The sequence below is a fragment of the Panthera uncia genome (assembly GCF_023721935.1).
Source record: "Panthera uncia isolate 11264 chromosome B2 unlocalized genomic scaffold, Puncia_PCG_1.0 HiC_scaffold_24, whole genome shotgun sequence".
NCBI classification, from domain to species: Eukaryota; Metazoa; Chordata; class Mammalia; order Carnivora; family Felidae; genus Panthera; species Panthera uncia.
In genome coordinates, this window is record NW_026057580.1 from 55,630,651 (window position 1) to 55,645,884 (window position 15,234).

The window sequence follows — 15,234 nt, forward strand, 5'->3', positions numbered from 1 at the left end:
CAACTCTGCTTTATTATATGGCATTGTGGCCTAGCTAATTGGATTGAAAAAATTTATTGAACACATATTATATATAAGGCACAGAATTAGTTGCTATGGGAAAATATAGAGGTTGATAATATGTTCTTTACCCCAAAGAATTTATATGTAGAAAAAATAATACAATAAAATTTAAATTAGTAAATGCTATAAAAGTTAGAGCGTGCAATGGAAATAATTGAGGGCAGGAGATTTATTCATATTCAGGAGAAGGTATCTAAGCCAAGTCTTAAAATATAGATAAGATTAACTAGCATCATCACTATCATTATTGTATAAGGAATATTAGAACAACATTACTAAAAAAATAAAGAACCACATTAATCAAAATCAAAATAAATACAGAAATAACCTTCATTCCTTGTACTTCAAAAATGCTTAATATTTGGCTCCTTTTCATTCTAATCTCAGTTTATGTATTAATACGATTTACACAGTTGCAATTGGAATATATGTTCAACTTTTTCTTCTTCTTTATAATTTTTTTAACATTTATTAATTTTTGAAAGACACAACATGAGTGGGGGGGGGTGGGGCAGAGAGAGAGAGGGGAAGACACAGAATCCGAAGCAGGCTCCAGGCTCTGAGCTGTCAGCACAGAGCCCAACTTGGGGCTCCAACCATGAACCATGAGATCATGACCAGAGCCCAAGTCAGACGCTCAACCGACTGAGCCACCCTGGTGCCCCTCTTCTTCTAATAGCCATTGTTTTTTTAAAAAAATTACAATTTTCAGTTTATTGACAATATTCTAGAATTGACCAACCCAAACTTGCCTATCTTGTTTCTTTTGATTGGTTGTTTAGGTTAAGTTATTCCTTAAAGTAAATACCCTTATAATGAACATGTTTAGGCACAAGACTGTTTCAGAATCAGTAGAACTTCAACAGTGAAAAATGAGAGAAATTTCATTGTAGAGGTAGGAGATAAAGCAAAGCCAGTGCACAGTATAGAATAATTACTGCAACTTAGGTTTAAAGGAATTTAAGAGATCATCTACATTGTCTCATTTTTCCAGGAGAGAAAACTGAGGTTCATACAAGTTAAGTGACTTTACAAAGAAGACACAGCTAGACAGTGGCTATGCAAGTAAAGGTTCAATCTGTGCTTCTCTAAATCCCATAGCTACTCTGATTTGCAACTACCACACTCTACTTATTGAAGTTTACACACCTCCCTAAGAGCTGGTTTCAGCCTTTCACTTCCTGGTAACGTCTGCTTAATGTTCATTTTTCATTCAGACCCTCCTTAGTTACTGAATCATGCATTACGCTTGATACTCAATGGCCCTGCTCATTTATCTCAAAAATTTATGTCATCCTATGACAAACATGTGTATGATACTTGTTATATATAATTTCCTGCTTCATTCTTTGTTTCACGTGATTTTAAGAAAATGAAATAAAGCCTTATATGGGCTTTCCTGTATTTTGACTTTGTGTGTTTGTGCATTTATATGTATATGTGTGCGGTTATTCATTATACTGTCAACTGATAGAGCTTAGCTGTCTTTGCACTATGATCTCTACTTCCAGAAACTTATAAACTGAACTATAAATATTTAACCACAAGGATATTTTGTAGAGCACATTGGCTGTAAAAATGTAGCATTATGATTCCTAAGCAAAAATAGTGATGTTATTCACCAATGATGAGATGATGGTACCAATAAGAGCAACCTTAAGCAAAATAATTTTTTAGTCTAAGTACTTATTGATCCATCATATTCATATGTGAAATCCTTCACTTTAATTCCATTACTCTATTTAAGTCCGTGCACACGATCATTGCAACATTCTAAAAATCAACGATCATTTTCAAGGGCTCCGAAAAATTATGTTGTTTTCTGAAATTTGAATATCCTATTCAGAAAAAAATCACTTTGCCTCAAATGATTACTTGTTTTTCTGGAAAATATGTATATATATATTTTTTCTAAGCATAAGAACTTATATAGAACTGTACCACTATGAAAGCATTTATTTTATAAATTCCAACACTCTTGATCAGAACCATTTACAAAGTCAGTAATAGGATCCTGTCTGAGATGAGCTGGCAAATTATTTCCAAACCCAAATCTTAACAATGTATACAAACACATTTCTTAGAGCACAGCACTTTCAATTTGATCATGAATTCAAAGCAGCCTAAGCTATGCTATTTTGTGTGTGTGTGTGTGTATTCCTATATATATGTATGCACATACATATATATAGGAATTATTGTGCAGAAAGGATGTCATCTGCAAAACTTAAAGTGGAAAAGAGCAGTATTTTTTTTATTATGCAGCAACCAAGTAGATTCAAGCAGAGAACTGTTCTTATAAAATCACTTCATAGATTATCTCATAATGGTAAATGATGTTCTGCAATGAAATTACATAACACATGAGCTACTTCTCAAAGTATGAAAATGAAGTTTTGATTATGTAGAAAGAGAACAAAATAGAAAAAGTATTTAAAAAATAATTTACCTAAAGTATGATTTGCAGAAAAATTCATAGGTATTATATATGGATATTTAGATATAGATAGAGGTACATAGAAATTTATTAGGAATAAGTTGGGCTCATCACAGACACTCAAAAAACTGTTTAACTGAATATTATATAGGCATAATATGCTTTATTCTAATTGAGTTAATTTGTCTATGAAGAAAATTTACAGAAAATCTACACTAAGAATATACAGTCTCAGAAGTAGAAATTATATCACCTGAGTTCACTCCTTTATTGTACAGTTGACAATTAAGTCATCAAAATTAGAGAATGGTTTGAGACTAGAATCCTAGTTTTTAAATTTCCTCCTACTAACTGTATGACTCTGTAAGTTCACTTGATTTCCTGAGATTCAGTTTGATCATCTGCAAACCTTGCATAATACCTCTCTGGAAGCACAGAAGTGGATACCATAAGATAAAGGAGATTTATTAGAAAAATATTGAGGAATCAGTGGGAGACTGAAATACTAGCTTGATATGAGGGGAAAACTATAAGAAGCCAGAAGGAAAATCCCGAACATCAGCAACAGTAAAATCACTTCTTTTTGACTTGGGACGCATATTCAGGCAAGATGTCACAATTCTTATTTGATTCCACCTCATCTCAAAGTCTTCCATATGCAAGCTATGAACTTATTCTTACTGAGTAACTGTAAACTCATTTCTATGTCAAATTCCTTAGTGTGTATAGTTAATGCGAAGAAAAATGTAGTTTATTTATTATTTGTTGGTGTTTTGTATCAAGCACACATAGATATACGGCATAGTTGGGTTAGCCTTCATAAAACCTGCATGCTTGACATAGGTCAAAGTTTTATGGTGAGAGAAAAATATTATTAAAAATCATTAGATTGAAAATGTAGCACTTTAGCTGTTAGGCATGCAAATAAGAAAGTAAAGAGGACTAATACTGAAATAGTCAAAATGCAGAATACTGTGATTTAAATTATGCCTGGAAGGAGACATTGTTTAAAAGATTTTCCCTCACTAGTACCTGAGCATCTTTCAATATTCTTATCTAAAAAGTTATTTAATGAAAAAATCCTTTATCTTCAACTGCATCTTTTTATTTATTTTTAAAAAAAATTTTTTAATGTTTATTTATTTTTGAGACAGAGAGAGACAGAGCATGAACAGGGGATGGGCAGAGAGAGAGGGAGACACAGAATCGGAAGCAGGCTCCAGGCTCTGAGCCATCAGCCCAGAGCCCGACGTGGGCTCGAACTCACGGACCGCGAGATGGTGACCTGAGCCGAAGTCGGACGCTCAACCGACTGAGCCACCCAGGCGCCCCTCAACTGCATCTTTTTAATAATGAGATGAACATTTTACTATTTATTTCATAAACTCTGAATTTAAAAAAATGACGTCCTTTAGCCATTTATATCCTGAAAAATTAGTATATTTAAGAGTGGATTAGAGAATATTAAACTAAAATGTTACAGTAGAAAGGGTACTGTTTAAAATTCTGAAAGAGTTTCTAAGTTTTCATAGAATCTTTAAGTCTCTGAAAGACCAGTTATAACATAGTGTAGTGAACTTAGAGTCACTGTTAGGTTTTGTAAAGACATTAAGGTTCTTCCATGGTTTGGATGCATGCCAGGACAGCTAGGATTTAACAGTGCTGGGCGGAGTAATAAACAGATGCAGATATTTTGCTAGCCATGGTGCATCTGCAACTATGAAAAGTGCATTAGATCATTTCATTCATCAAGACAAGAATAATAGAACTGAGAAAATTCACTGATCATTAAGGGGAAACTTTAGCTTTAATTACATTAGTTGACATTATTAAATGGCAGTGCATTCCTACCAAATGTCTCTCTTGATAGATTCAGAGTCATAAATTAGGTAGATACCATGTTTCTGTGACTCTGTATTGCATTTCCTAGAACATAGATTGTTATAGTTTATAATGATCCTCCATTATTTAGTGACAGTAAGATGTTCAAGGTCAACAAGATGGCTCATGGTTGGATTCAGCATTAAGAAACAAAGCGGGCCAAGTGCTCCCTTTCCCTAGTGGAAGAGGAAAGTACAAATTGGCAAACTGCAAGAGTGGCAGTGTTGACAATGTATTGGTGAGGCCTAAATGTAGAATAATTTGGTCTATAACCAATGCTAGATTTTACTCAGATTGTTAAGGTTTCATTTTAAATGTCTAGTATTATTCAATGAAAACACTACTATCTGCTCTCAGAAACTATACACACACTCATTTCTTCATTCACCCAAAATGGGTTGAGCCACTACCCTCCACTACCCATTGTGCTATATGCGTGTATGTTGGAGGGGTGGGGTGCTTAAAAACATCACACATGTGTCTCCTCTTAGAATTTTCAGGACAGTGGAGAAGTCAACATTAAATAATTAACTACAATAAAATGTGAATATGGTTGAAAAAGAAGTACAAGGAACTATGGGAGCATGCAGCAAATGTTCTAACCAGCCTAGAAGATTAGGGAAGGCTTCCTGGAAGTACTGAAATATTCATATGTACAGTATATGAAGAAAACATAATTATAAGAGGAAATAAATATTGGGGGATCTTCAAGTTACTCTATTTTATCCCTAAAAGTGGATGCCATACTATTTAACCTTTGCCAGTTTTTAAGAACATCGAGTCATGAAATAAAAATTGATCAAAATATTCTTGAGTTAAATATTTTATTTTCAAAATTAATACAAATAGTTGAATTATAAAAATGGTGTATTTTAGATTGATAACAGCAAAGTTTTGATGAATGCAAGACAAATTCTGAACAGGGTTTATGTATTTACTCTAAGTTCTTTTAGGAATTACTTACAGGTTAACTCAGAAACCAGAACTATTAAAATGAAGCATGAGACTATTCTTAACCATCTATACTGACTTCATTGCCATTCACATCTAACGGAATGTTAAAACCGAAGTTTTACCAAGGTGCCAAATGTATTATGTACTACATATCTAATTGAAATGTCAGATCAAATAATTTATTTCAAAGAAGGTGGTTGAAACAGGTTGAGAATTGATTTCATCATTTTTGGGCGTCTCATCCAGGGAGCTCTGACTCAAAATCTAGGATATAAAATACACTAAGAAATAAAAAGGAGTGATTTGTCAATAGACTTTTGGAAAACAAAACAAAACAAAACTGCTGCCCTCTATGCTTCCCATCACACTCCCTCATCTCTTGAAAAGGGATGGGAGAGGGAGACTATTAAGTCAGTTACAGAAAGATGAATTGTTTTAAGTCTTCTTACAGAAAGCTTAAAATATATCCCCTGCAGTTCAGGAAGAATTGTAAGCAGGTAATACAGATTAGTTGGAAAGGTACTTGGGAGCAACAGGGAGCTGTGACTACTTCTAGAAAGTAATTGGACTACCCTTCAATGGTAGGTCAAATATGCATGAGTGCTTTCTTTCATGGCACAGATGTAAACCACACAGAAGGGAGAGTGAATCTAGAGCTCTTTTAAGTACTAACCAAGAGAAATAAATGCCTGGAAAGAGTTTCAAAACTCTAGAGACTATGAGGAGTGGGTTGCCAGGAAAATAAAACAAGAGCTGGAGGGGGAAGCCACCAACTGAAGGAAAGGTATTGCCCAAGTCCTGATGGTTTCAGCTGGAGAGTACCATCAGGAAAATATGTTCCGTACCAAGAACAGATCCCACAATATTACCTCCATTTAAGCATCAGCCATCCACACACACCAGGAAGTCATCTTATGTCAATAAACAATTCATGTAAGAAATTTAACTGACCTTTTCCTTTCTATGTCGTCTCTACATTTTAAGCTATTGATGAGGATTGGTATGGCTACTACAGATGGGTAGAGTGAGGTAGGGAAGGAAGTGAGAAAAGTATGATCATACCTAAGTGCCCCCACTGCAAATTGACAGCATATTATAGGCCTAGGCTGCAGAATAAGGGAAATTTTGCTGCTAAATCAGGTTTGGCATTGTGGTAGATAGTACTGTTTTCCAAAATTTCCTTGTTCCCTCTCTGCCTCTACTCCATTGTGGGAAGAATGAAATTCCTCACCTCATTGATGCTGAGCTTGGCGATGTGAGTTTCCATGGCCAATAGAGTGTTAGTGAATATTATATGAGTGGAGGCTTTAAATAATGTGCCTGCAGGGTTTGTTTTGACTTCTTGCACTCCTGCTATTTGCCATGAGAAGAAAATTCTTTGGGTAGTAGCTGACTGAAGAATGATGAAGATAGGTGAGACTAAAATGAAGCCTGGCATGCAGCTTAGACGAACTGAACCCAAGAGACTTCAGCAGAACTATAGCTACTCCACAGATCCAAGAGCAAGAAATAAATACCTGCTCTGCCAGCCACTAACATTTTGGAATTCTTTTTAACACAGCAAAGTGACTATTGCAAGCATTTTGATTAGTGTAAGGATTGGCCATTTTAATTTCGTAACTGAAATTCTGCTCATAACTTAATAGCACTAGAGAAGGTTTTACTCTCTGAAAGTCAGTTTTAACACTTTGAGGCCAAAGACTGATACTTGTTTTTAAGGGCCAGAGAGAAATCTCTCCACTGACTACATGTTAAAGGGTCAATAGGAAACAAAAATTAAGTTGCATATTATTGAATATCACAAATTGTACTGGACTATTTTTCTAGTTTGTAAACAGTTCTTCAGAATAGTAATCTTTTTTTCATGTAAAACACAAACATCAATAGTACATGAAAGAGCATATGGATTCTTATTTCCAAACACATTCCCACATAAATCTATAATTAACAGAAACAAAATATTTTTCCAAAATTTTTTTTCAAACTTAAGTCTGGGGCTAACTCAATAAGGACATAACCTGAATTCGTTTCACTGTGTGTAAAAGATTCTTTTAAGGTTTACTGTCCTCTACTGCTGATGATGAAGTAAATAATAGAAACATCTTTCTGATTCATAATCCAATTGAACTTGGCCAACATTTGCTGTAGGCCCTTACATTTTACTTATCGTAAAGAATTTATGAAGGTCATGGTCCAAGAATGAACAAACACCAGAATGTTCTGCAGGTATATAACAGTAAAGGTAAACATTTTTATTACAGACATTAGATGATGTTATGCTGGTATACCATGCTAAATTAATACACCTCATATTATCTAGTGGCAACTTCTCTCTTAAATAATCAAGAGCAAAAAATTTCTATAAATAGTTTTTATCACATCAGCCTGAGCCCAGGCCCATCTCATACTAGATAATAAGGTGATGTTAATCTTTTGATTTCTTTTTCTCTCTAGCAGATTACATCCCATTTTAAATCAGACACAAGCAAAATCTTACAGGAAACATAATTAGAAGTGAAATTGCTCTAAAGAACCTTTGTCTCTGGAGAAACCTTTTCACCCTCTGTGATATGCTGGGATGTATCTAATCTAATGATCAGCTGCCACTAAGTAATTGAATATCCCAGAGTCTGAACTGCTAGAGAGCCTATGCATTTTACTCCTCTTATTTTTACCTCTAAATAAATAAAGGGATAAAATGGACCTACATGACACTAAATTGTTATTTTTGATGAGAAGTTGCTTATATTTGCAATGCTTAGTTCAAGGTTGATATGTTGTATTGTTTATCACATACTTAAAGAGACATACTTGAAAACATAGTTACTTATCAGAATGAGTACATTGGGTTTTAAAGGGAATTTTCAAGTAGCTCTAAAAATTTGAACTTGACATCTTCAAAAAATGGTAGCATCCTTCTTGATTACAAAGTACAAATCTTTATTATGGCCACCAAAAGGTGATGAAAATACTGACTCTTCCCTTGTGGAAAACTAATTGAAAAAAATACACAGGCAATGTTATTGAAGAGTCTTATTAACCTGTTTTTTGATATGATGGATTCTTATTTTTTGATACTGTATGTTAACTCTAAAAAAAAAGTGTTCTATTCTTGCTACTTAAAAAAATACAAATAAGATATAACACTACAAGAAAGATGGTTAGGGTAACTTATTCTGAGTTTAACAGAGATGACTTTACTACAACTGTGAGATTCTAAAAGAGTATAAAAATTATAAAGCATTTAAAAACAGACCTTCTTATGACCTCAGACCTCCCTTACCTTATCTATACCTTTTGTGAGGATTCAGAGTTCAAACATAATATTCCCTTTCCTGGTAATTAGCAGAGTTGCAGAATAAAATTCCCCCAAGAGAGCAACAATTCCATCTCCAATGACAGCTTGGGAGAAATATGGTAGCAATGCAAGTGTTCTTATCTCTAGGACCATTCAATGGCTAAGTGAGAACATTTGTGATTTAAAATAGCTACTTTCCAACACACAAACTTGCTGATGGTTGTGAAGCTCCCTAGTTAAGTTATATTATAGTCTTGGCACAACATGTGAGGAAAACCATTCCTAAGGAACAATATTTAACATAACTCCCCACATGTTTAATTTCAGATAATAACTAGGCAGTACAGAACTATTTATAGAGTTTATAGAATTGATTGGAAAGGTGAATTAGAACTCTCCTGAGTGGTAGAACTCCACCAGTATACAGTCCTGCCCAGCCCACTTCTTTAACCATTCAAGCTGAGGAGAAAATGGTTATACAGAATACCTTCAACAAAGTCATTGGTGTAGAGGTGGATTCACAAAAGTAACAAAAAAAAAAATAGTGGTTGGCTTACCTAGCAAGCTGCTCCATGGCAATGTTTTTCTTCCTCACACTCTCAGTACCATTTTTGGTGTCTTCTTTTCTCTACTTTATTCTTGCAGGTCATTTTCCTCCTTTGTTCCCTAAAACAATTCATCTTTGAATCACAAGCAATTGAGTAATTGCAGTCCTTGGGTATATAGGTGATCCCTAGAATACTTGCAGTCCTTGGGTATACAGGTGATTCCTATTCCTTGAAGATTCAAGTTACTCTTCACTGTCATTTCTTCCAACACTATTGTATTTCCTAGTAATTTCATTACCTGTGTATATGATCCTTCTAGTACCCTTTCCTTCAGCACTTCTCAGCTTCTCCTCCTATGGTCTTTGTCTCCACACTATATCAGCCTTTCACTTCCATATTCATGCCCTGGATCTTGTCATCATAAACAAACACAACTCTTTCATAGTCTCAATTTCATGTCTACCTCTTTTTAATGGTTACTTTCTACTATCAGCTCACTCCCTTAGGTGCAACTCCATCCATCCCTTCATACCCACTAGGACCTACAATCTATTGATTTGACTACCATTTTACCAGATCTCACCACGCCTGTCATTATTTCCCACCCTCCAGTTTTGATTCCACATTCATTAATAAAATTATTCCCTTACACAAACTTTCAACTCTCAATTATTTTTATATTATATATTCATTTTGGCAAAAGCCTAACCCTGGTTAAATCCAGGATTAAATCTCTGCCTCCTCTGATCCTTCACACATATAACTAATGGCCAGAGAATAACACACAACCCTGCTGTTTTCATTTTAAATCCATTACTATTACTGTCAAGTCCACAATCTGTAGAGTTGCATGGCAGGCATACTGCATTTCCCCAATATGTTCTTTACTCATAGTTGGTGATTCTGCTACCATTTTAATAAGAAAAATTTATAAGAATAGAACTTGTATAAGTTCCCATATTACTTACCCATACACATTCTATATTCTCTTTTACTCTAGATGAAATATCCTTGCCCCTAGAGAAAACCATGTATATTAATTGTCACTCCATCCTGCTGATTTTAAAACATGGCCCTTACTATTCTACTTATTTACTTCTAATCACTTCCATGTACTGGCAACACAATCTAAGCCATAACCCTTTCTCACTAAGATCATTCTAGGGGCTTCTGAATGTGTCCCTCTGCTTCCACTCCTGTCCCTTATAATTTCCCAGATTGTGTTACTTTCTTTCTTTAAGCCACCCAGTGGCTTAAAAGAACAACCAGATATTTAAAATAGCCTACAAAACTTCATTTAATTTTATCTTCCCTTTCTTCTCTGATGACATCTCCCAACATGCTGGCCTCTTTTACTATTATTTCTTTCCAACACGTTGACATCCTTTAGTATTATTTCTTTCCAACATACTGGCCTCCTTCACTATTCCTTAACACTCATCTGTTCTTGTTCCTGACTTGAATACTCTTTCTATAAACAATGATATATTTCACCAACTTTATATCTTTGTCCAGTTTTCAATTTCTTTGAGACTTTTCCATCTCCTTATTCATTGCTTCATTTTTCCCTATAGCATTTATCTATATCTGATATATTTTATTATGTTTGTTTATTTTGTTCATTGTCTGTCTCCATTCTCTATAATCATCAGTGGAAAAATTGCCTATTTTTTTTCACCAATGAACGTTCCTAGATATATGCTTGACACACAGTAGGCATTAAGTAAATATACATTGAAACAATGGAGGCAGAGCTGTCACTAATAATCAGGGGTTTATTAAAACCCCATTGTTCCCCAAGGAGAAAAAAATTGTGATCTACTTTTCATGCAATATATTTGTATGGTGCCTAAGGACATATTGGAACACATTAAAATTCCTCTTCAAAACTACTGTTCTCCTAGAGTTTTATCTATAATAACATCCCAAATCAGATTTATAATCAGAATATAGCAATGACTTCAGTAGTCCTGCTATGCGCTCTTTTGGAACAATTTCTCCATAATAGTTTTAATCAAGGATTATAACTGTTTTTAAAGTCTCTATTTTATTGAAATGAAAACTTGGTCTCTAAGCTTACTTCATCAACATTTCTATCTTGAGCTAGAATGTATTATGCTAAGTCAAATAAGTCAGTCAAAGAAAGACAAATACCATATGATTTCACTCATATGTGGAATTTAAGAAATAAAACAGATGAACATAGGTTGGGGGGAGGAAAATCATCAAACAGACTCTTAACTGTAGAAAACAAACTGAAGGTTACTGGAGGGAAGTGGGCAGGGAGATGGGTGAAATTGGCGATGAGGATTAAGGAGGGCACTTGTTTTGGTGAGCACTGAGTGTTGTAATGATGCATCACTAAATTCTACTCTGGAAACTAATATTACACCATATGTTAACTAACTGGAATTTAAGTAAAAACTTAAAACTACAAAAAAATGAAGGTAAGTTATCTGGGACAAAAGAGAATGAGAATTTTAGGATTAAAATTATTTTAATCTATATGTATAAGTAATGCTTTGATTTGCAAGAAATGCATGATAAACCCATCATAACTCCTTTTGAGAAAGATCATTTTTCTAACAAATGTCTACTACTGTCAGACATAAACTGGTTTTGTACATTTGATTGATGGATAATTAATAGCCAGTCTATCCTATTTCTTGGTTCAAGAATAGAGTAGCTCTTTTATTATTGGACTGTTCAATCTTCCCAGAAGTCAACCTGAGTCAACTTCTTTCTCATGGCTCATGAATGAAAGCATAGTTATCTGCAATTGACATAGTTATATGCTAAAATCATTTAGAATACGGTCACAGAAGTCAACCTTCTTTCATTACCAAAGGGATTTTTGCAGGCCTATCAAATGGGTATATGCTTTTGAAGTGTCAGATAAAGAATTAATAAACATAATTATAATAAATAGTTCATGTTTTGTACATATTTTATACTCATGTTCTAAGCAAAAGAATGGCATAATCAGATTTGAATTTTAGAAATGTCAGACTAGGATGATTTTGTATATGAAGGTTTCTAACCTGTCTTAACTCTGACCAAAATAACAAAAGGAAAAGAAAAGGAAGCAAAATCCATTAAAGCCAAGTGCTATTTAAACATATTTTGGGAGTATTTTCCTAAATACAGAGGCTGGAATTCTGCATTTTCCAGAAACTCTTGAAACTACAGCCCTAATTTTCCTTCTACCAGTCAGACAAACTTCCATGACATTTGTATGGTTAATATGATGTGGAGTTGTTTTTACTGTGTCTTTTGTTTCTGTTTGCAAAGGGCATCATAGGGGTATCTGGTTTTTCTACGGCAGCATTAGCAGAGATATCGATGTTGGTCACTTGATCTGTAAGTATTAATAAGAGTTGCGGAGATCATCCATTTTCCTAGTGATTTTTTTGCAGGTGTTTATGGAAACCGCAGTTCTAACAGTAGCTTCTTAATCATGGGGACTTTCTGATAATAGCTTTTTGATTGTAAGTTTTCTGATCTTGGTGTGGCCTCCTTATTTTGGTAATATGGCAAAGCATGGCTCAAGACCTGACATTTGTAGTGGCAGGTTTCTAATTTTTTTAATCATAGAAGAAGCATTAGCTCCTTTTTGACTGTTCTTCACTAAAATTATTTTCAAAATTCAACCTAAAATACATTTCTTCAGCCTAACCAACAACTTTGAAGCCATTTAATATTTTGCAATATACCTTTGTGTGCTTAAATCATCACGCATCCAAAATACATAAGGATCTTCTACAAATCAACAACTAAAAATAGGTAATCCAATTAAAAATGGTCAAAAGACTTAGTTCAATAAAGATGTACAAATGTCCAACCAGAATATGAAAAGATTTGAATATCACGAATCCTAAGATAAATGTAAATCAAAATCACAATGAAATAGCATCTCAAGCATATTAGGATGGTCATTACCAAAACAACAGGAAATGAGTATTGACAAGAATGTGGAGAAACTGAACCATTGTGCACCGACTATAGAAGACGGTATAGAGCGTCCTCAAAAGGTTAAAACTAGAAATACCATATGATACAGTCATCCTATTTCTGTGTGTATAACCAAAAGATTTCAAAGCAGAACTTGAAGTGATATTTACACACTCATGTTTGTCACAGAATTATTCACAATAACCAAGAGGTAAAAAAAAATCAAATATTCATCAACAGATGAATAATATGTGTTATATACATATAATGGAATATTATGCAGCATTGCAATGGAACAAAATACTTATCACATGCTACAATATGGATAAACCTCAAGATCATTGTATTAAGCAAAATAAGCCAGTGACAGAAGGACAACTACTGTATGCTTCAACTCATATAAATTATCTAAAGTAATAAAAATCATAAAAACAGAAAATCGATAATTGGCAAGGAATGGGAGGAATGGGGAAGGAAGAATTAGTGTTTAGTGGCATACAATTTAAGATGAAAACATTCTAAAGATCTATTGAACAATTTAAAATATACTTTAACACTACTGAACTGTACATCTAAAAATGGTTCAGATGATAAATTGAATGTTATGTTTTTACAACAAAAAAGTCCACATTCTCTATAATTGAACCTTGATTATTTTACATTGTTGAAAGTCAAATCAAATACCATAACATATGAACTGAATACCATAGCTTGCAAGAAATGTCGGCTATATATGATATAAAGGAAGTTGATGTTATAAAGTCACCGACAATTAAATCATAGCTCCACAAGTTTCATTTTTGAGAGAATTTAATGCATAATATCGTTACCTTCTCTTATTGAAGTTTAGAAGGGACCAAGCTAGGAGTTAAAATTGGCTCAACTACTTGGAAATGCCACTTGGCATCTCCCACCAACCACATTCTAATAAATTTGTAAAAACTCACCAGTGACCACAGCAAAATCCTGAGGTGTAAGACTTTTCCTTTGCATAGATTTCCAAAAGAATCATGATGCTTTTCCAAAGTGAGAAATGTTTTCAGAATTGGAGAATAATTTCACCTACATTTGTAGAAATGAGAAGAAGCTATGGATGTTTCCCATAAAAAGATGAAGATAAACTTTGGTTTAAGCTACTTTAATCACATAAAGCCAGTAGCAATTAGATATATTAGCACACGTTCAGCAAACCCAGGAAAAACTCTATCTCTGACACAATTTCTCACGATGTGGTTGGTTCAATGAGATCAAATAATTTACTTAATTAATAATCATTCTCTCCCTAAATAGGAAGTGTGCAATCTGCCAAATTTGCAGTCAGAAATCCTGTGAAAGACACTGGGAACAGCAATATTATTTCCATGGAAGAGAAAGCAGGCTAAACAGAAATTTATTAAGAAGCACACTTTTGCAGTGATGTTAATTTGTTAACACTTCTAGTTTTAGCTCCTTCTTCTTTCCCTTAATCCTGCTCAATGCCTGATGGTAGTCCACAATTACAGTATCTCCTCTGGGCTGAGTACTCAAAAAACAAAATAAAATAAAATAAAATAAATAAAATAAATAAAAATAAAATAAAATAATTCTAATAACAGTGTCCAAATAGGGATATGGGCATTGTGGTATAAAATCTACTTTAATTTAGGTGGGGTCAAGGGGCAAGTAATAGTTTACCTCCATTAAAACAAACAAACAAAAAAACCCCACAAGAGTAAAAATAATGTGGATACCATATAAGTATTCTGAAATATATAAGAAGATAACCTACAAGAAATAAGTGAAGAACACACTTTAAAAGAAGATTTACTACATAAAACAGAAATAAATTTTAGGACCAGATGGTTTATAATCAGAAGGAATAAAAGTAAAGCACCACTATATAAGAAAAAAAATGAGATAAAACTATATCCAAGAGAAAAAAAGCTAATATATTATTTTTTTAAGTCAAAATAAGTACAACTAAAGAATTAGAAACAAATAAACAGAATTTAAATTCCATTGGGGTGCCTGGGTGGCTCAGTCAGTTGGGCATCCGACTTCAGCTCAGGTCACCATCTTGTGGTTTGTGAGTTTGAGCCCCATTTTGGGCTCTGTGCTAAGAG